We start from the raw sequence: 22,645 nt of genomic DNA on the forward strand, positions 1-22,645 counted from the left end.
TTTCTGGAAAAGAACAGGGGTTCAATGAATAGTTTTTTTTGTTTGTTTGTTTTTTGTTTTTTTGTCTTTTTGCTATTTCTTTGGGCCGCTCCCGCGGCATATGGAGGTTCCCAGGCTAGGGGTCGAATCGGAGCTGTAGCCACCGGCCTACGCCAGAGCCACAGCAACTCGGGATCCGAGCCGCGTCTGCAACCTACACCACAGCTCACTGCAACGCCGGATCGTTAGCCCACTGAGCAAGGGCAGGGACCGAACCCGCAACCTCATGGTTCCTAGTCGGATTCGTTAACCACTGCGCCACGACGGGAACTCCAATGAATAGTTTTTATGGTTGAAGCAGAGTTCAAACACTGATTTTGAAAATAAGTCTCACCTTGGGCTGCCTGGCTGGTCGGCTTGCATGTGTATGTATGTATGTACGTATGTATGTATGTTTGTATGTATGTATGTATGTTTGTACGTATTTGTCTGGAGTTAGAGGGGAAAGCTATGGATGTGCTCGTCTGCCGTAAGGTCTCACTTGCTGCTCACATGTTGAGCACCTGGTTCTGTCACTGTTTCTCTGGTGTTTGACGTCATAGCATGTGAATCATATAGCATGGATTCTAGATACTAGTCTGGACAGCTAACTATATTATCTGATGCTCAATCAAAGAGACGATCTAGCTCAGCAGTAGAGAAAAAGTGGCTGTGTTGAACATACTGAGAAATACACTATACGTACTATGCCTTTTGTAATGTAGGGGTTCAATGATACGCAATTAACTTTAGCTCCTTCACAAGATTCAACTCAATTGTTCAAAACCTGATGCTTTAGATTTTCTTTTGCGCGAACTTTTTTTTTATGCACGAGGTTGAATCATATGTGCACATACACATATATGTTACAGGTGTTTCTGCATGACATTCGGACACCACCCAGAGGAGAACGGCTGCAGCACCATAGTCCCTTTCTGGGCCATCCTTGAAGGACAGGAGGGAAAAGGAACAATCCTATCAGTGGGCAGATCTTGGCACAGGACACCTGGAGATGCACCGGGAGGAGAAATGGCAAGAGGTAAGAGTCTATATAGATTCAGGGGCTGTGACCAGAGGTTTGGCTGGATTGTTAGGGACTTAGAAGGAACATGATTGAAAACTGGCAACAAGGAAATCTGGGGAAGAGGTATGGCAGTAGACGTCACTGAATGCACACAAAATATGAAGACGGTTTTGTTCTATGCAGATATTCACCAACGGGTGGCTATATAGCAGAAGAGGGTTTTATTAACCGAGTGAAAAGGACGACCCATCCTGGGGAAGCCAACACCCCCCTTCCCCAGCCACCCCTATCATTGCCCAAGGGACTCATGAACCAGGTGGCCATGGAGGCAAGGAGGTGGGTTACACACGGGCTCTGAAACACAGAACTTGCATTTCGCACCACTGACCTGGCTCAGCCACTGCTACGTGCCCAAGGTGCCAGCAGCAGAGACCCTGGTATAGAATGATTCTCTAGGGTTATCAACCAGCTACCTGATTGACTGCATTGGGCTGATTTTATCATGGGAGAAGCAATGCTTCCTTCTTACTGGAATGGGCACTTATTCTGTGGACAGATTTGCCTTCCCCGGCACACAATACTCTGTCACGAATACCATCTGGGGAGGTACAGAATGCTTTACCTACGGTCACAGGATTCCATAGAGCATTGCTTCTGATCAAGGAACTGACTTCACAGAAAATGAAGATGAGAAGGAGCTCCCAGGCAAGGCAGGGAACATGTACCAAAGCACAGAGGCAGGCAAGGCCATGGTCTCTTTGGTGACTGCCAAATCCTAACGCCTGTTTGTGATGTAGCTGCTAATTGGGGAGTGTCGGGAATGGAGGCTGAGTACCAGTTCGGTGGGGTGGAAAGGGACACACACGCCATGCCAAGGCAAGGATTTTAACAAGGTGTCCATGAAGAGCGGCTGAAAGTTCTGAAGTCAGAGGATGAAAACATCAGATTTGCATTGAGAGCATGCAGGTCCAGCAGAAGCAGAGATGAAATGAGACCGTACTTTCCAGGCCGTAACAGCCTAAAGTAAAAACAGCTTCGCAGCAACAGTGACAAGGCCTTATTTCTCTGACTGCTCACAAACCACTCCCTCTAATCTTTTTTTCCTAAATAGATGAGGGCGTCTCCCTCAGACTCGTCTCCTACAACATCTAGTCCCTTTGGCTACGTGGGTTACTCACTTTCTCCATGTTTAAGTGCGCGGGATCCGGAGCAAGAGTGCCTGGAACAAAATTCCGCCCCCTTCGCTTACTAGCTGAGTGAAGGCAGTCAAGTTATGAAGACGAAATAAGTTAGTGTATGTAAAGGACACAGAACAGCACCTAGGATATAGTAAAGGCTTAATAAACACTAGAGAAAACAACTGGAATTCCTATTCAGGAGTGTTTTTTATGCTGTGGGTCGGAATCCACCAGGGGCCGTACATCAGTTTAATAGGACTAACAATCGTATTTTTTTAAACAAAAGAATGTAAAATATGATCTAATAGAAAATGTCATAGAATGCAGAAAACACCAGCATGCTTTTCATGGCAAGGATTAGCGCTGTTGTTTCATGAAACTCTTTCAATGTGTACGGCTGTGTGCCTACATAGGTATGTATGCTCAGTTGGGATAGAAACTAGGTTTCTCCTTGTACTTAATGGTCACAAAGGTAGGTATGTTGTGTTTACTGCTGTATCCATAACCCTTAGTTCTTGGAATATAGGAGGTACTCAGGAAATCTTTGTGGCATCCGTGAGTGGATACATGAGAACACCAGCTTTCTGTGGCCATGCTCCAGGGTGGGCAGTGTCCAAAGGGCTATTTTGTGGCTAATGCAGAGTCAAGGAGCTGAGGCTGCTGTTCCTGGGCCATCCACTGGCGTCTGCACCAAGACCGCTGATAGAACGGACGGCTCTGCAAAGACACCTCCTCCCCCGGCTGCAGAAGCTGCTGAAACAACGTTGCCCAATGCTCTCCTTCCCATGTCCTGTGGAGACAGGGTGAAATTTACTTTTGTTTCTCATCTGCAGCCCCGTGAGACTCAGACCAAAGCCTAAGAGGCTGGCCAGGGACACTTGAGTACAGACATGCCGTTGTCTTCAGAGTCACCTCTTTTCCCTGACATTAGCCCATCTTTCTGGAACCAAAACTTCTTTCTTTGTGTCTATGGTCCCTGAATCTTTTTCTATTTTTCTTGAAGGTTTTAAATCTCTTGTAACAATAAAGCCTTACTGGGCAGCCTTGCCTACCCAGGCCGGTCTCAGCATGACTATATTCTGTAATGAACCCAACTGATCTCATGCCATATCTGGCTTAATGCAACAGTCTCTGCAAAATATGACAAGGGCCCGAGCTAAGTCCGTGGTGGTGTTTACTGAGAGGTAGTGACATCTCAATGGTAATAGGACAGTCAAGGGTCCTATTTAAAATAGGTAACAGTTTGGCAAGACCATGGAACCACAAAGCTGCTGCCACAAACAATCTGAAAGGACCCCAAACGCAAGCCATACTGTAGCTCTGAGCCAGTGCCCACTGGCTGAATCTCGGCTTTGGTCTCCATAATTGTTTCAGGTCATATTTCCAAAAGTCCAAGTTTAAAGAGATTTCTGAGCAGTACCATGGAGGTCAGGGGGTAAGAAGAAAGAGAAGCTTGATATGAAAGTGCCATGGCAGAGGGCAGGGAACTGATAGCATCATCCGTGGTTGGGTTGCTATGGGCCGGTCTAAATGAATACGGAGCTGTGCTCAGACCACAGCTTAAGAACCTCGGAAGAGCCTCACCCTTGAAAACTCACCAGGAAGTAACTGCCTGCACCACAGGCAGAGGCTAGACTTCTGCTTTCATAATCATACAAAGCCATATCCTGCACAGACACTTCACCTACCGATCTGACTTTCCTGTGGACTTAGAGAAGGCAAGACTTTTTACAATTCATGAAATTAAAACACCATGCTTCGGCTGACGACAGCCTGCTACCTGTTCACTCTGACTTGGCCCAGAAATGCCCTGTAACATTTCACAGGGCTGGACCTTGCAAACTGAAAGACTAATTTTGAGGTGGGAAAAAAGGTACATTCCCCTTGCATTTGATCTTTGAAAGGGTCAAATTCTGATTATTTGAGGCTCTCGAGCTTTTCCTTTTAATTCACCAACCGTGCAAGCTTTATCAGAAATATAGGGAACAAATAACTCCCCTGATCAATGCCGGAATCTCCTCCAGATTTTCCGAAGTATTAAACCCTAACGTTAACATTTACCCTGGTTGGAGCTGGAGGTTTTTCATTTTGTGCCTGAGTTAAACATTAGCTATTTTTACCCTACTCTAGTCTGTTATCACAGACAGATTCAAAATTATACTTGTTGGTTGACAGAGAGAGAAAGAGAAGCAAAAGTTAATGACAGAAGTTATTTTGTAGGTGTTTTGAGAGGCCGGAGAGAAAGAGGAATGCTCTTGGCGATTTTTCTGAATCTTCTCTGCGTCCTCCCCGGCGAATACTCCCTGCTCTAGATTCTTTACCACATTTTCAAATGTCCAGGTCCTCTTGGCTCCTCACTGAAGCCACCGGGAACGGGGATTCCAGCGCGCCGAGGCCAGCGCTGACAGCAACCCTGCCAGCAACGCATAAAGCACAGCCCTGCTAAGATTTCACCTTTTAAGCAATGACAGAATAATTACAGGACGACGTGTCCTTCATGAGCAAAAACAACCCAACTGAAGTGCTTTCAAGGCTGGCATGGCCTACTTCTCGCCTGGCAAGCCGCATACATCATCCGCTGGGAAGGGACCGTCCCGGGCACGTGGCGCACGTGGGGGCGTGGGGGCCACCGGGTCGGGCTGCGCGGGAGCCCATCGTGGGCGCAGGCGCTCGGTCCCAAGTTGGGGGGGAAGCTCTGATGATAACCACCCCCTGCATTTCACCTCCATCGCTCTTCCCCGTAATCTTTAAACCTCAGGCTGCTTTAAAGGGAAAATTTAATCCGTATATGTCTGCCTCATTTTCATTTAAATCATCCGAAAAAGTTGTTTTAAGCGAGTTCTTTGATGTCCTACACTCCCTTGAGCCTTTTCTTAGCCTATTTTCTTAAAAAACAGGAATTAGCATTTTCCCAGGTGGGGAGGCTCTCAGACTCCCTTCCTCCCCAGCGCACTCCGCCGTCCCGCCCACGTGTCCGCCGAAAGAGAGAGGGACGTGTTGGGGGCACCGAGGGAGCGCTGGCCCAGGGGACAGCTGATCCGAGGGTGGGACAGCGTTTAGAGACACGGACCTCAGCGCGGGGCCCTCAAGAGGTCAACCACGAGCCTTCCTTCCCCGAGGATCTGCCCGGGAAAGGACTGGGTCCCCGCACCTGACCGGGGCCTGCATCTGGAGAATTCGGAGGCGCCCATCTTAAAGCAAGCAGCTCTTTTTGCCTTAACAGAGTTTCAGTGGAAGTGCAGACATGCCCCTGCTGGAACCCGCATTTTCTGCCTTGCGGTGGCACCTTACGTCTTTGCTTTGTGCCTAATGGGTATCATTTCACTGTGGTTTTCACATTCAGGACAGAACTTAATCATTTTTAGGTACACAGAAGTAGGCATATTCCATCTTACTGTGCACAGTATTATCCAAAGAGTAATCTGTGTTTGGCTAAAACTCAAGGGTTCCCACAGTGAAATCCTGACTTTAATCAGTGGAGAAATCTCAGAAAATGGTTTAGAAGAAATGCATGCATGGCTAGAGAAAAAAAGTAAATATGAGAGTCCCGGAATTCTTACTTTTTTGGGAGACTTTGAAAACAAGAGAGTTAAAAAAATTTAAATAAAATAAGAGATGATATTTCAAATGTGCGTTCCTTCTCTTTCCTCAACGCTCACCGAAGCTTCCTATTTCAGATCACATGCAGTTGACAGCAGGGCGGAGTCGTGATAGTGGCTTCTGGCATCATCCTGAAGGAACTCATAGCCATCATATACCAGGTGGCAAATCTTTTTGGAATCTGGATGTAAGATGCCCGTTCTGGAGGCTCCGAATCAGCGGGGTGCTTCTACATTGTTTTTGAAATCCAAGGTCTACCGTGACACCCTGCTTGTGATCTTCAGGGGCTGTTCACTGCCTTCAGAATCGAGGACCAAATTCAGGACCGAGTCAGCCAAGCTCTGCAGGATCTCATTGTGTGGAGGTCTCTGCTCCATCTCCGAGCGTTGGTGCCAGAGCCACGGGGTCCCTCCCTTCTACACTGGCCTGTGTGCTTGCACCTCTCTGTGCTTAGTGGATGCTGATGCCTACGCCTGGGGTACCCCCTGTTTTTGATGGCTGCTGCAGTGTCCCCTCAATCTTCAAGGCCCCCACTCAAAAGACGTGCCCTCTGCGTCACTTTCCTTAACTCCTTCCGGCAGGGGGGGTTGTGATTTATCTCTTTGCTTCCTGGTCTTTCCCAGGACAGCTGACGATGTTGAAGGGGAGGCACTGTATGTCACTGTTCCTTCACCAGGACCTGGCCCCGTACCTGGAGGGGTGTCCTTCTGGGGATAGTGACCTGCACATGTCACCCACTCCCCTCCAGAGCGATACGCCCCAGTGCCACCAAGAGGAAGCCAATCCACCTGGGCTCCAGGTCCTCCAGGCCACCCCCCGCCCCAACCAGAGCAGCCTCACCTCCACTTGCTGACATCCTGGACTCCCAGATACCATGCATCAGGAACAGAGCAGATGTTTTTAAGTGGACGACGAGATGGGTGGATGGATGGGTGAAGAGGGTGAACAATCACAGAATCTGGGCCAATCGATCAAATCACAGATATTTATTAAACATGTACCTGCAGTGTCTCAGTGAGATCGAGAGCGATCTAGAAGGAAGTAAATAATTCAATGTCCATTTGAAGGAGTTTGGGATTAGGTAGTGAGTCAAAGCCTAAATACATTAAAAAATAGCCAGGAATTCCAGAGCCGAACAATCCATGTCCCACAGGCAACTTTTGAGACTGAAGCCGTAAAGGTAATTCTAAACCCAAGTAAGGACGGCTAGTGGTTTTTCAAATACTGCCTTGAACAATACACTGTTTTTTCATAGACGTGGATGACTTTTTCATAGATAACTTCTCTCAAACTCGCTAGTACCATGACTCGAAAGTATTGCTATACCTGCTTTAAAGAAACATGAAGTAAAATAATAACAATGATTATTCTTGTGATTATTAACAACAGGAATAAATAGATGAAGTCAGTGACGAGCCCCAGTTTCATCGCTCTGGGGCAGCAGAGCCAGGAAAGAGGAATTCTCGTCTGTCCCCCAGAGGAAGTCCAGGTGTCGTGAGACCCCAAACACCAACAGTTCGGGTGGGGCAGTTTACCGGAAACCAGAAAACAGAATTACAACTCCACAATCTGAAATCACCATGGAGTATTTTTTATGAATGGCTCTACATGCATCGAAGGTGCTTTTCTTCCTCCACTTTTTGGGCCATTACACCCTGTTCAGACGTCCAACCCTGGGGTTAGGTCTGTACCCATCTGCCAGGACCCGAGTTGTGGTCCCCAGCCAGCTTAGCATCATTGGAAACAAAGCCACTAAGACGGGGGGAAGAACTGGCCTCCACCTAAGCCGTGTGCAAGTTCAGAGCGCCCTGCGATATTCATTTATGACCTCACCTAGTCCCTCTCTTAAAGGGCGGTCAGGGAGAAGCACATTTGAAAACAGAAAAAACCCTTTTTGTTTGCAGAGTCATGGCACGGTCCTTTTGATCAGACACTCCAGGATGCTGGGATGACCTGGGAAGGGGCGTCTTTTTCACCGGCCCCACTCCGCAATCAACGTTCACCCAAAGGCTCTCGCCTTAGCATCATTTATTAGCCACATCCAGCGCTAATCATGCACACGGCATGCAGACAGCGCCGCAGCCGTATCTGCTGGGAGACTGCATGAGGAGCTGCCTGACAACGTGTCACAGGAAGGACTGTCACCCGGAGGGGTGATGCGGGCGCGCCCAGTCCCGTGGCCCAGAGAGAGGCTAGTGAGGCGGATCCCCAACCGACGGCCACTGGGAAGAGCTCCCCCACCGTCATCTGAGTTATCCAAGGAGTAGGACCCTTCGAACAAAGGACAGAAGCCACAGGCTGGGGGGGGGGGGTCGGGGCCATGGGGTCAGTCAGCAACGGAGCAGGAGTTTCTGGGACTTTTATGCAATACTCTGAGCAGTACCATGGAAAAATTCCTCTTTTCCTAGCATAGGAAAATGAGGCTTTGCTAAGTGGCCAGGTATGTGTGTTGATTTCAGCGTAACTCTCTCGTTGATCTCGGCAGAGCACCAGCTCCGGTCACTCTCTGTGCCTGCGGTGTGCTCTCCAGCTGTCATCACTGTTTGCCCACTGATGGCGTTTTTCATCCGCCCTGGAGAGTCGGTCATGCCGCTGACGGCCGGGGCTGACAGTCTGTATCCAGGGCCTTCTCCGCTGTCCACGAGAGAACAAGGCCTCTTCTGGACGGTGGGGGCAGAGGGGCCCCTCCTCCCTCTCTCGCCATCGGTCCCCGCTGCCACCCTGCTCTTGGGGTCTTAGCCTCAGCCCAGGCCTCCGGGTTGGAGTCGCACACGCGCGGCCCCTCCTGCTGACTTCCGTCCTCTCCTCCCCCCTTGCTCGGCCTGTGACCGACGGGCCCACGGCCGGTACAGTCCACGGTCGGCTCTGCGTCTCTCTCTTCCGCAGCCACGGGCCGGCAGGACTTTGAGGAAGGTCACCTCACCCCACCTCCGTCTCTTTCCAAAGAGCGCAGTTACTTCCCGGCTCCATCCCAAGCCTGTTTGATCTCCGTCCCCCTCGTGTGCGCCTTCGCCTTCTTCCCCAGAACGTATTTCCCGTAATATGATATTCGTGTGGAGCCGTAGGCTTGGTGCTCTGCCCTTTGGCGGCCCAGTCATTTGCGAAATCTGCTGCCTGGCCTTTTCCCTTTCAGGCTGCCTTCCCTGACGTTGCTGGGTTCACATCTGTGTGTGCTCAGGGGGCCCCGGATATGCCACGCGGTCCCTGGCAAAAAGCACCAGACGCAGACACACCCTCATCTTCTTTTCTGAGGGCCACAGGGTATGATCCCTAGACAGACCTCAGAGGGCGCTGCAGAAGAGGGTTCTGGAACTAGAACAATCAGCTATGACGGAAACTTAATGAACGGGCTGGCCTGAACCCGGGGAGAGAAAAGGCCTTATGAAGATCTTCCTCGGGTGTCTCCCCAGCGGTGTTTTGAATCACGTATCCGCTCATCTTTGCTAGGCCATGTCTACTAGCCAGTCGGGTTTCAGAGTCGCAAGCGCTTTGCAGAGCTTCGAAACACCCTTTGCATTTTATAGTTATTGGTCCTTATCTAGATCCTCCCCCAAATCTCCAGACGCCACAAGGAGGGTAAGGGGTTTATCAGTTGTTTACTCTTGTACCCCAGTTCTAGAAAGACGGTAGGGCCTCCGTGCATGTTTGCTGAAGGTATAATGAATGCGTCTCACTTTATTCTTTCCAGTTGGTGGTTAATCTTCAATATGGACCTTTTTTCTGTTTTCTATTTTTTTTTTTTTAATGTTAGCTAGTTTTCTCTTCATCCATAGACTTGTAGTCTATGGGCCGCCCCTTCAATCCTGTCTTTTTTGCTCTTTTCCTTTTGTGTTGGCTTTCACCTTCGGACGCATCATAATGTACTTTCCTCTCCCCATCATCTGCGTCTCTGCAGCTTGTGAATAGTCGCTTCTCCATAGCGAAGGTGGGTCTGGGTCTTCGGGGGCCTGGCATAGAAGTACGGGTGCCAGTTTGAGAAGAATAATTCGAAATTATGATGCAAAATTTTAAACAGGCTCCTGGAGGTGCAGTGTTGGCTTCTGCTCACTGAACATTTTCCTGTCACTTTCCCGTAGACACAACAGATGATATTGTCTGATCAAGACACCAAGAATAATTTTGAAAGCCAAACAAATTTAATTTTAAAAAATCATTTAACAGAATAAGGAGGTAGAAGGGATGTATAGGTAAGAAGTGTTGCGATGCGAGATTAGCGGAAGTCGGGACGGAAGGATGGATTTGAGAGTCGGGAACGAGGGAGCCAATGCCGGTGTGGCTCAGGGAATCTCTTCTAGAATAGTGGTTAACGGCTTTTGATTTATAAAAGCTTGGGTTTCACTCATTTGCTGTGTGACCTCAGGTAAATTACTTGACCTCTCGGTGCCACTGCTTATTTGTAAAATATTTACTACACAGGGTCTCCGTAATGTTTAAACTGGAGGCTGGGTGATAGAGTATTTAGTGCAGGGCTCAGCAAAGAGCAGTTGTTCTAGTTACGGTTTGTGCGAACCACAAGAAAAGCCTTTGGTCAGGAACTGCAACAGGAAAGAGAAAAGCAGGAGAAAAAGCGATATTAAGTCAACCAGCTCCCAGTTTCCTTGGCATTATTCTACCTTCCACATCATCCAGGCACCACCGTCAGCCAGGAATCGTGAAACCCAGAGAACTTGGAGCTCTTGAAGGCCCCATTTCGAAGGAAGAGGTGAAAGGCGTGTGTTCAGGAGCGGACTGTTTGCCCTCGTCCAGGCAGAGGAGTCCCAGCAGATGAGCTGGAAATGAAACATGGGCAGCACAGGGCAAGGCGCTCTCCAAACAGCATGAGCAAAGGGATGAGCGTTCACGTTGCCAGGGACATGATGGGTTTGCTTTGGGGGCCTTTCACTTTTGGACACTTGGTTATTGATGCTCCAACTGGCAAAAGCTCCAGCGAAAGGCCTGGTGTGGTCCTGCGGTTCCTCTGGGGGAGAACGGAGAGGCGGGAGAGGCCCATTTTTCTGCGGCAGTTTGCCTCCGAGCTCGACTGTATCATGACGGCACAATGATAAACACTGATGGTTTTATCACCCCACATTTGCATCTATATTCATAAAGCAGGATGCATTCTATGCCGCAAATCTAGCACCCTTGTTTATTATTTCTTTGTGCAACATGAAACGGGGATCTGAACAAATAATCTTCCCCTAATGTTTAATGTTTAGGCAAGGCTCTTGCTTTTTGCTTTTAGACACATTCAAAATGTTCAGAAGGCCTGCTAAACACTATTTCTTGTTCTTGAAATACAATATTTTCAACTCTATTATTCCACCTTCGTCTGCTCCCCATGTAATCTCATAGTGTGGAGTAATTTAAAAGAAATATTGTTCCTGGGTGGCTTTCTTGTTCTAACTTAAAACCAAATTCTGGGCTATTGCAAAGTTTGAAAAAGGTCCCTCAAACATCTGAATTCTTAGCTGTATTCACCACATAGATTTCGTAACATTTCTTTTTTGAGTGCTAAGCCCTGGATAGTCCGTCCCATCCATTTCTCCAAACATTGGCTCAGTAATTCAAAGGTTATTTTAAAGGGGCCAGATGAAGCTTGATGATATGAAACATTTCTCTCTCTTTTGCACAAACCCCGGAGGCTGGTTTGCTCTGGCTTAGCTCTGGAAAATCCGTCTGAAGGAGGTCAGAGCAGGCATGGAAGCCTTCCAGGAAACAGCTCACCCCCACATGGACAGTGTGTGCTCGGGCTGGTCCAGAATTCTCTGTCTCCACCTGAAGTTTGGTATGGAATTTCTCATGGCACCCTGGGATCCACTGGGTATCTTATGGATAGGATCCGCCAGGTCCATAGTAAGCCTAGATACTATAGAACTTGCTCAAATTGGAGTGGAATTTCTGAGCCTATTTGAGGCTGACCCCATATCTGAATTCATGTTATAACAGGGCAGGTTATGGCAACAAACCGATAATAGCTCACCTCCTCATTACGGTGACTGTCCCCTCAGGATGAGGGACTCCTCCAAGGCCCACTTAGAGTGCCCTTTTCTTTCGCCTCTTCTGTCCGTATTGCCCTCTATGAATCTTAAATGAAGCATGTCTTCAGCCTGTGCCTGCCTTCAGTGTGTATCTGCTTTGAATAGATGATAGGCAGAATTATCCATAGCTGTAGATGTCACGTATCTGATGATCAAACAGGGAAAGGGACAAAGGAAGTGTGGCTTTGGCCAGACATGACACAGGATGAAGCAGCGTTAGGTTGCTCTTGCTTTTTTTTTTTTTGAGGGTGGAACTCCTTTTTCAAACAGGGTGGAAGAAGCTGTCTTTAACATGCATGGCCAGCCACCAAGCAACTCATGACGGATGCCGTGGAAATGGAGATTGTATCTCCGTAACAGCCAGTCAACTTTTTTTGGAAAGACGTGTTCATGGAGGACTTAGCGTCAACTTTGTATGAAAATGGGTGCTAAAAATAACCCATGCATTATGGATGATAGGTACATGGCTCTGGCTCAAGGATTTTGCAGACTCTCTGGAAAGCAACCCCTTACCTACAAAACATTTCATCCAAACGTCCATTTCCATTTCCAACCAATGTGTTGTGCTGGCTTTTTTTTCCCCTACAAGAGCCTCGAGACTAGCTGTCGGGGTGGCAGACACTCTGCCTTATCACTAGCGCCGTGTAGACCAGCATATGGAAAAGTAAAAAAAGGCTCTGCAGCCCAAACAATGTGCTTCTGCTGCTTGTTTCCGAGTGTTCTGCTGGGCTGGTGCTCTCGCTGTCCCGCTGATAATGTTTTCTGGTCCTAAAAATGATGAAACCAAACATAAGTCAGAAAAGTATCCAAGAGGAACAAAGGAAAATGTGGAAAATTTCTGTTGTCTCAAATGATGTGTTTTCATTGGATGCCATTGAAAATGTTTGCAGATCTACAATATTTGAAATACATGCCTCTCCCCTGGACAGTCTGACCTTCAGTCTACGCAGAGCCCCCAGTAAAGATCTATAGGGGTATCTGGGGGTGAAAAATGAGCACAAAGTGACTGTTTTGAGAACCTACTCCCAGCATTTTAATTTGTGGCACCACCAAATCGCCATGATTTTTCTCTCTTTCTGCGTAGTTGGTCTCTGTCTCTGCATTCGGTACGTAGATCAGTCCTTCTCCGTAGCCCTGGACCCAAACTAGGAACCCCCCATTCGGAGCTGCAAAGATGGTCTCTCCCTCAGTGCTTGGTTCTCAACCTTGGGCTCCGGGTCACGTCCTGCGTGCTTGGCAGAGGGCAGCCAGGACAGGCTCCACCCTCAAAGGGCTCTTCAGGAAGCTATCGTCCACTGACGACCCTCACACACTTTTCCCTTTGACCTTTGAAGGGTTCATCCTGCAAGCGCATTGCCCTTTTCGAAGCCCTGCTTAGCTAAGCGGGGATCCCTTCTCTGGCAAAGAAGTTCTGAGCCATCCTTGGCTCCCTCACTCCGGCAGGGGAGACCGATCAGATGACCAGTTCTGAGCTATCCACGGCAGGGGAGGTGCCAGCCTCTGCCGGGCATGGGCGTGGCGGGAGGGCTTAATCACCCTGCAGTCCAAGCACTTCTGTGCACACACTTCCTCCCTGCCTCTGGGATACTGACTTTGCCCCTGCTGGTGGGGATCTCTAAAGGTATCTCCCTCAGGAACGATCTTGGAGCACCTGCAGTGTGAGAACGTCATGAGAGGCGCTGGGCCCCACAAGGACAAAAGACACATCTCCTCGCCTCTAAAGGCTCAGTCTAGGGAGAGGGCATTGCAGCCAAAAGCCAAGGCACAAAGAATACTGTGTTTAGTGCCATTTCAATGATGGAACTAACACGCGCCGCGTGATTTTAGAAAAGGAAGTAGCACTCTGGGAATGTGGCGCTCCACAGATGCGACACGTCTTGGGATAGGGCCACCAAGTTCCTGAGGACAAGGGCCGTGCTCCAGTGCCCCGGACCCTGGGGGGGCGGGGCGGGCAAGATGGCAACAAGCTAAAAACAGGCTCTTAAAGCAGCGGCTTGCCTGCCTGTTGGAGTTGCATGCACATTCCCATAGAAGTAAGAAACCAGCACATAGAGGCATTCGGCCCTGTCTCAAAGTGCGTTAAGTGGAGCCATGTAGATGAAGCTGCTGAGGCCCTTGTTTGCACAGGAAAGCCTTGATAGATAAGAAAAAACACTGGGGCTGCAGGCTCTTGCTTTGAACTGTGCAGATGTGAGATGTGCAAAGAATGTTACAAGCCCCCTGCTTTGACACAGATAAGAGAAACAGAGAGAAGATAGAGCCCTGGGTCAGAAGGCTGAGAGCCTGGAGAAAAGGCAAAATGCTCATGCATTTCAACCAGTGAGGGCTTCTAGCAACCAGGACGCGGGCGGGTTGGAGGGAGAAAGAATCCAGAAGGAACTGTAGTTTCCGAAAAGGAAGCAGATGTATCCCGGCATGGGGACAAAACAGGGACCTGGAGAATCAGCTGGCCTTCTAAGAGAATCATTTTTGCCTGGAGACCTCATGCCTGCACAGAGAATGTCAACTCCAGACTTTCCAGTCCACCCGCTATCGCTCTGGTCATTCCCATTCTGGCGGCAGCAGAATAAACTCGTGAGCCCATGGTGCCTGGTTGACCTGTAGGTTCTTAATAAAATTTGATTGCGTTGAAATTGAGTTGCTGATCCCCCAGAAACTGACCCGGGGTTGACTCCACTCCTTCAGATTGTATAAAAGGATTCAGTGTCCCCAGAATCACACACATTTCCAAGTGGACCCCGCGGCCAGGGCCTGGGGGTGTTGTGTGTTGATTTTGGGAAGCCGATGCACTCTGGGAGATATAAACTCTTCAAGCATTGTTTGTCTTGTTCTAGCCTGAGCACGATAGCGGAGTCTTTAGTAAATTTTTAACTTGTCATTACAAATGCCTTTCATATCAGAATTTTCAAGGGCATTGATAGCTGAGCAAAAAGCAAAGGCAGGCATAGGAATTATAAAAATAAACAGTCATTCACTTTGAATACAGAGGGAACTGCACCTCTTTCAGGGTGTCTCAAGGAATAAAAAAGTGCATTTTGCTGATAGATTGCTATTAGGGACCCTCTAAACCTCTCAGCCACAAGAAGACTGTTTTGCTACTCTTTTTGTTGAGAAGGCAAAGGAACTGATTTGGAAAATGTAAAACCTACAATGTGTTTTCATTGCAGATCGTGGCACTTTCGTCCTGAAATTTGGGGAAGATAACTTTTAATTACGATAATAAGAACCACATGGGCAATGACTGATGCGAACCTGCTGGGTCCTATTCCTTTATCCATCTTTTTAATGAGAGGCCAAAGACTTTTCTCTGCCGGGAAGGAGGAGAGCTGGGCCTCGATGCTCGGCTGCACTTCGGGATGGAGACCGGATTGCTTGCCAAGGGTCCCTGGTAGCCTGGGCGGCGGGGGAGGGACCCAGAGCTGGGATCACCTGTTTCCAGCTGGGGCCGGCTTTGCCTCTATTTCTTGCTGCAAGTCATCCTCGCGAACAAACTCTTCTTTTTCTTTCTGTTGGAACGGTCTTCCTGGCATTACTGAAACTGGGGAGTCAGGGAGAGGATTGAAACAGCTGCCACACCAGTGTTGGGAGTTGACATCTGCCATGAAATTGAGGGGGAAGGCCTGCAGTGGCGACGTCAAGGCAGCTGGACAGGGGCTGCCACCGATAGGGGCACGTTGGAACGTGGACTGAGGCCACAGAAACCAAAGAATAACGGGGTCAGCACTAACTGGGATTGCTGGCTGATGACAGAACTGACAAAATAGAAAAGCAGGGTTGGGAAAAAAATAAGTAAATAATCAACATATACGGAGCACTGTATCACACCCACTGGAAAGGTTTGTAGAAGTCAGCTCTTTGAGCTCAATGGTGTGGAATCGTTTATTCATTCGACAGATTTTTATTGAAGTCTTAGCGTTCATCAGACTGTGCCAGGCCCTGGGGAGGCAGTTCCGAGGAAGATAACCTGGGAGAGTCATGACCTCACGAATGATGTAGGTATGTACGTGATTATGGAGACACGAGAAAAAATGATCTAGTCACCTAGTGGTCGGGGAAGTCAGGGGAGAGCTTGGCAGGGTAAGACTCCCGTGTATGAACTGACTCTTTTTGTTTTTGTGTGTTTTTTTTGGTTTGCTTATTTTTGCCTTTTTAAGGCCGCCCCTGTAGCCTATGGAAATTCCCAGGCTGGGAGTCAAGTCAGAGCTGCGGCTGCCGACCTATACCACAGCCACAGCAACACGGGATCCTTAACCCACTGAGCGGGGCCAGGGATTGAAGCTGCATCTCATGGGACCTAGTCGGGTTCATAACCTGCTAAGCTACAATGGGAGCTCCCGAGCTGACTGCCGAAGAATAGGAATTCTCCGGGTGTGTGTGGAGGAAGCTGTTTTGGTGAAAGACACAGGCCTCTTGGAGTTATGGGGCGATGCAGCCACATTTCCTGTTCAGAAAACTACGCGTAGTTGAGTGTGGGTCGGGGCTGGGTGGATGGTGCACAGGGAGGCTTGAGAGGCAGCAGGAAGCCAAGCTGCAAGGGGACTTCATCCTGTGTGTGCTGGGAACCCACCGAGGGAGCTTGACCCCGAAGGTGTCAGAGTGTGGCAGAGAAGCACGCAAGCTCCAGCATCAGAGAGACTCTGGGCAACGGGCACCTTTACCAGGTGCCCAGGTGATGGCAGCATGAGTGACACAGGCCCGCGTCCAAGGCCTCCTAACACCTCTCGCCACCCTGCAAGCCTCAGAGCTCTTGTCCGTAACGAGGGAGTACACCTCCCGCGGAGCTTCAGTCAAGAGACAAAGCGAAGGTATGAACGAGGGTTTGGCAGGTAGTAAATGCTCAATAAATGGTACCGTCCGTTGTTTGCATAATTCCTAATTTAACAGAGGTTTGCTGCAGAGAAGTTCAAATTTTGAAATGCATTTTATTTCTTCATAAGTCAGGCTGCTAGCCCCCTTCAGAGAAACGTTGAAAAATGGTTCAATTCTAGATTTTCAAATGAGTTGAAACAGTTCCCACATGGCTAAGTCTTCCACAGCCCACCTAGCACATGACCTACGGTCATAACAGGTTAGCCCGGAAAAGCCTTTAAAAGAGAAAGGCTTTGGGAAAGGGGCGAACTGATAGGAGCTGAACTGAGAGAAGAAGAGCTTGGATGATGACATCTATTCAAATAGCCACCGTCCTGCTTCCTCCTCTTCAAACCTCGCCTGGAGCATCTCAATGAGCCTCTCCTGACACAGGAGACGCATGGAGCTCAGGGTCAAGAGCGGAAGCAGGACCCCGTGGGTTTGCGGAGACTGGAGGCCAGGTCCCGCCGGGGCCGAGGAGAGGGAGCGAGGTGAGAGGAGGTGGGGAGGTGGCTGGGAGCTCTGCCGAAGGCACCCTCCTCGCACCCGCCTTGGGAGGGGGAGAGGGAGCAGACCCAGGGACTGAAGCTGGGTTTTCGGGCCAAACAAGCCCACATGTTTCTCTGGTCTTCTCATCCTCCAGCGCCCGTGTTTGGTGCTTGTTTTATGATTCAGGTCGTGTTCTTAGACTTTGATCAGATGGGACACAGAGCTAAACAGATAAACGTTGGCTTTTCTTCTTCAAAAAATTAAAGAGCTTTTCAGTCGGGGCTCCTGAGCCTGACCCGCTCTGGGTCTTTTTTCATCTGGCTGCCGCGGGGGGCGGGCCCACCAAGGGGGCGATCCACACCCTTCCAGTACCTTGGCGCCCACAGCCAACGGCAGACTCTCTTGGCTCCCTTCATGTGTGTCGTGACCCAGATGAGTCACACCGTGGAGCTCCGGAAGAGAAAGAGAGGCAGGAAGAGAAAACCAGCACAGGCCGCCCCATGGGAAAGGGACTTTTACTAAATCATCTTCTCCCAGATAACACGTGATCAGCGTCCTTACCGTCCGCTATTGTCTTCAGTGGGATTTGTTGTCAATAAAACCCCCAACGGCCAGCAAGTCTCCTTTATTTTCCCTTTAATTCTGGGGTGGGGGGGGGGGACAAGCAGGTGTCAGTTTGCTCAAATGAAGCACAGAATAAGGGAGTTCCCGTCGCAGCTCAGCAGGTTAAGAACCCAGCTGGTATCCGTGAGAATGTAGGTTTGATCCCTGGCCTCGCTCAGTGGGTTTAGGATCCAGCATTGTCCTGAGCTGTGATGCAGGTCGCAGACGTGGCTCGGATCCCGTGTTGCTGTGGCTGTGGTGTAGGCCGACAGCTACAGCTCTGATTCGACCCCTAGCCTGGGAGCCTCCATATGCCTCTAACTGGGGCCCTTTAAAAAGCAAAAAACTATGAGGAGTCACAGAATAAGGGCTTGGTCCCATGTGTGACCTCCCCGGGGCAGCAACAATGCCCCTCACAAGAAGTACTTGTCATAGAACCCACGACACTGTCCAGTAAGGGCATTCAGGGCAGCAGCGGCTGGCCAACCTGTGTTTGAGGGCGTCCGATGCCCCCCCAACTCCCTTATCAGCCTTCTGGGTGCACCCTTCCTGTGCTTCTTAATTGAGCAAACCAACGTCTCTCTCTACACACACACACACACACACACACACACACACACACACACACACACACACACACCCACGTTGCTTTGCTGGCTCTTGGAGATGTGTGAACATGCCAGCGGAGTGGTTAAGATTCTGAAATGGCATGCAGTAGAAATGGAATTTAACCCAGCATTTCATGTCGAGGAAGCTTCGGTTTTGCGTGACCCAAGGATAGGCATGGCTGCTTAGGTATTCCGAGAGCTGATGCTTCCTGCTGGCGTAAGAAAGGCTGGTGGAAGGGATGCCTTTGGAGCTGCTGAGGGGTTTTTGACACCCAGGCCACACCATGCTGGACACCCTCTACTCATTCAATGGTCAGGCCAGCCCTGGCTGGCTACCTTGACAGCCGTGTGGGTGCGGGTGACACACGCATTGTCACTTGCTCTCCTCGTCATCTTCCCTCGGATTTCTGCATTTGCTCCACAGCTTGCTTCTCCCCCACTTTTCATCAGATGTTGCCTGTGTTCTTATTTGTCTGAGATTTAAGCTTTAACTCTAGACCGTTTATGTTCTTTTGAGTTTTAGCCAGCCTAGAACTGCTCCAAGACTAACTTCATCTCTTAAAGATTACTGACTTGATGGAAAGTTGGAAGCCTGGAGGGAACTGTAGAAAATGTTTTGACTTGTATTTTTCCAACTCTCTTAGTTCTGCCAACGGAAGATCAGTGGGAAGCAAGATAAAAGCAAATCCCTGGCTAATTTAATCCCCACTGATTTATCTCTCCTAGGATCTCATTAATTAATAAGTCATGTCATTCCACAAACCTATGAAGCACTTACTATACACTAAGTAACATGGAGGAAGTCGAGGACACAAAACTAAGACAGAGTCCCTGGTTGATACTTGCTCTGAGCTGAGAGTTTTGAATCTACACTTTTACCAGTCAAGGAACTCTGACGTCAGGGGTCTCTGGACTGAATTTTGTGAAATGCTGGTGAGCCGTGATTCAATTTCCTAAAATCTAAATTTGTTTTCAAAGTGGATGCAAGTGGGGAATGCTAAGTATCCTTTAATTGTGAGATCTAGTCTTGTCTGCCACCCAGATGCTGAGCCCAGCTGGTGGACAACGTCTCAATTGATATTAATGGGCACAACTGCATCATCTGATAGTGATAAGAACTGTCCAGCCTAACTCCCCTGGTGCCACACATCTCTTCATAAATATCCTGTTATTAGTTTTCCCTTTTTTTTTTTAAATCACGCTAACCCCACGCTAAAAGGAGCAGAGGGAGGGGTGTTGTTCTCACTTGCCCCGAGTGCCTCCACGTTAGTGGGGCACAGATCTGAGCAGTTTCTAGAACTCTCTCTGCTCATGAGAAGAAGCAGCTCTCTCCTTTCAGTCTTGGCTTTGGTTTCTAATGTTCTTTCCTCTTGTCTGTAATTAGAGTGTGGATTTAAATTCTGACAAAGTACTTAAAAAGGGACAGGACACTCTGGACCTACTGGGAGAAAATAGAAGGCTCTGTGCTCCTGAGGCAGCACCTCTTGGACTGGACGTGGCGAGCCTCAGGGCAGCCTGGTGGACCTGCCCCAAGCACAGCAGAGCCTCCATCTTCCGAGCTGGGAACCACTGTGGGGTGAGTGCATCTGTTCGGCCTCCTAACCTGCTCGGGTACAAACGCCAAGGCGGGAGGGTGGTCGTGGGTGTTGGATTGGAAGCTCTGTAAGCACGTGAGGAGGTGTGGTTAAACATTTGAGGACCTAACGCTTAAGAGTATAGCTTTTTATAAACCAGGGACCCAAAGAGCCAGGCCTCTAATATGCGGGGCTGATACTCAGCCAGGACGCATTGCTTTCCCTCTGTTGCTTGTTCACGGCTGGCCTCTGTTCTGACGGGCTGGCCTTGCTCTGATCAGTAGATGAGCCTTTTTGCAGCTTTACAAAGTTTTGTTATCATCCCTGTGATTTGTGGTTTTGTGACGATGGGCTCTCAAGGCCCCCTTATTCCGTGCCAGTGACTATGGGCCCTGCTGGGTCGCCCTCCTGCGGCGTGAAGGGGGCTCTTGCGTTCTTCACACAGACTTCACAGAACAATGTGGTTTATTGATGTCCATGAGAATTTCAAAGTTTTAAGGTGTATGTATTGGGAACGGGAAGCATCTGCGGAACTGCAGGTCAGATCCTGGGCAAACGCGAGCTGTTCACGGATTGTTACACCCGAGCACCCCATTTTCAATGTTCTTCCCGTCAGATCACTTTATAAAGAGCTTCCAGTGATCCTGCCTTTAGTTAAAAATTGAGAATACAGGAGTTCCCATCGTGGCTCAGCAGGTTATGAACGAGTATCCCTGAGGATGCGGGTTCGATCCCTGGCCTCGCTCGGTGGGTTAAGGATCCGGCGTTGCAGCAGGCTGCAGCTTAGGTTGCATGTGCAGCTCAGATCCGGCTGCAGTGTAGGCTGGCAACCATGGCTCTAGCCTAGGAACTTCCATATACCCTAAAAAGAAAAAAAAAAATGTGATTTCAGCAGCCTACCGGGCACCAAGAAGACCCAGTCTGGGCTGTCTAGGGTTTAGATTCTGACTCACGTTAGTAGCTGCATTTCTATCCCTCCTCCAAAATGTCACCAACTGCCAGCGCAGTGGCTGCGACATTTTACTTCTCCCACTGTTCAGAGTTTGCCAACCCCTTCCCATACTTCGCACTCTCTCCAAAGCTCTCTAGTCTATCTGTGTGCTTCTCCAGACTGGTCATGCAAGGACTATGCCCCGGGCGTTATTTGAAGTGGGTTTTATATCTGCCATCTAAGACCACCTCCCCAGCGGCACTTGGGAGGCCTGCTGCTACCACACCCATTTCACAGATTAGGACACTCAGTCTCCTAGAACTGAGGTTACAGAAGTAACCAGGATAAAGCCTCAATTCGCATTCCGGTGGGCTTACTCCAGAGCAGGTGAGGGCTTAATTATGGCTCAAATGGAGCCGACATGGAGGAAGGGAACTGTAGACACTGAGGAGCCAAACCCAAGGGAGAGGCTCTGTGGTTTTGCCCTGGTTTCGCCACTGAGAGGCTGGGGAGTCCCCCACCTCCCTGGCTCTTCGAGCTTTCAGAGTTGACCCCCAAATAGGTTCTCCAGCACGTCTCTGACCGAGGCTCTTTCCGCTCGAGGCCAGACCACGGCCTGTGTGCTGCACGGGGCTCTCCCGAGAAACAGGCCACGGAGGACTGGGATGTCACACGGCCCAAAGCCCAGGCCTGAGCATCCCCAGCCGATAAGGTAAGTCCTCGTCTGCGTCCGAAATCAGGAACCAGGAGGCCCATGTCAAGGGCCGCAGGCGATGGCTGGTTGGCTCCGCGCAAGCAGAGAGAATGAGTTCACCTCCTCCTCCCTCTGGGTTTTCCTTCATTTAATGACTACACACACTGCACATTCAAGGTCCCGGGCCCGGGACTGAATCCAAGCCACAGCCGCCACCTACGTGCCGCTGCAGCAGCACCTGATCTTTTAACCCACTGTGCCAGGCCAGGGATCCAACCTGCACCTCCGCAGTGACCTGAGCCACTGCAGTTGGACTCTTAACCCGCCACGCCACAGTGGGAACCCTTCCTCTCTTTTGTTCCTTTCCGTTCCTCCCTGCCTTGGTGAGTGGGATCTTACTCTCAGGTTGCTGACTGAATGCTAAATGCTCACATCTTCCAGACACACCCAGAAATAATGTTGTACCAGTTAGCTGGGCCTCCCTTGGCCCAAGGAAGTTGACTCATAAAATTAACCATCACAAAGTGCTTGTCACTTTGTGAGCCAGCCCATTTTACTCATAGACATTTCACTTGGAAGACTGCTTTTTCCTCCTGAGGCACTGGAATGTTCCTTTTCGTAATTTTCATCCTTCTAGAGGAATCCAGAGTAAATCCATTCTGTTTGCTGGGCTCTCTTTCCTGTCTCTAGCTCTGCATCTTCTCTTTATAGGCCATTTTTTCAGAGATGTCACCGATGCCTGTGCAGAAATTTGTCCCACGGATGCGATTTACTTTTCTTACACAATATTGGCTTCACAGAAGGGTTTTTAATGACGATACAGCCAATATTTAAAAGCTGGGAGGTTCTGAATTCCCGAAATGGCAGAGGAGTAGGATGGATGGGAAGCTTACCTCCTCCCACAAATACATCAAAAATACATTTATGCGTGGAACCATTTGCACTGGAAATTCACTGAACCCTGGCAGAAGACCTCAGGATTCTGATAAAACAAGAAAAATCTCCATGAAACCCGGTAGAATAAGAGAAAAAAGATAAAAGTTGGGAGATTCATGTGG

General features: G+C 49.3%; 1 protein-coding gene across 4 annotated transcripts in view; it reads left to right on the forward strand.

Annotated features, from left to right (window-relative positions):
* The window catches only part of LOC106510246 (uncharacterized), a 433,353-nt gene that overhangs the window by 328,279 nt on the left and 82,429 nt on the right, over window positions 1–22,645 (forward strand). For 2 of the 4 annotated variants that reach the window (XR_014844893.1, XM_085024158.1), the window contains 2 exons: window positions 891–1,057; window positions 15,008–17,791. The gene's annotated coding sequence lies outside the window, so the exon portion shown is untranslated. Of the gene's footprint in view, window positions 1–890; window positions 1,058–7,209; window positions 7,440–7,724; window positions 11,117–15,007; window positions 17,792–22,645 lie in introns of those variants that run through there. The other 2 variants (XR_014844891.1, XR_014844889.1) reach the window with 2 other exon arrangements.

This window comes from Sus scrofa, chromosome 4, assembly GCF_054392235.1.
Source record: "Sus scrofa isolate SSC_HxYL_T2T_F1_AM1 chromosome 4, Sscrofa_HxYL_maternal_Yorkshire_Landrace_v2.0, whole genome shotgun sequence".
Classification (NCBI taxonomy): Eukaryota; Metazoa; Chordata; class Mammalia; order Artiodactyla; family Suidae; genus Sus; species Sus scrofa.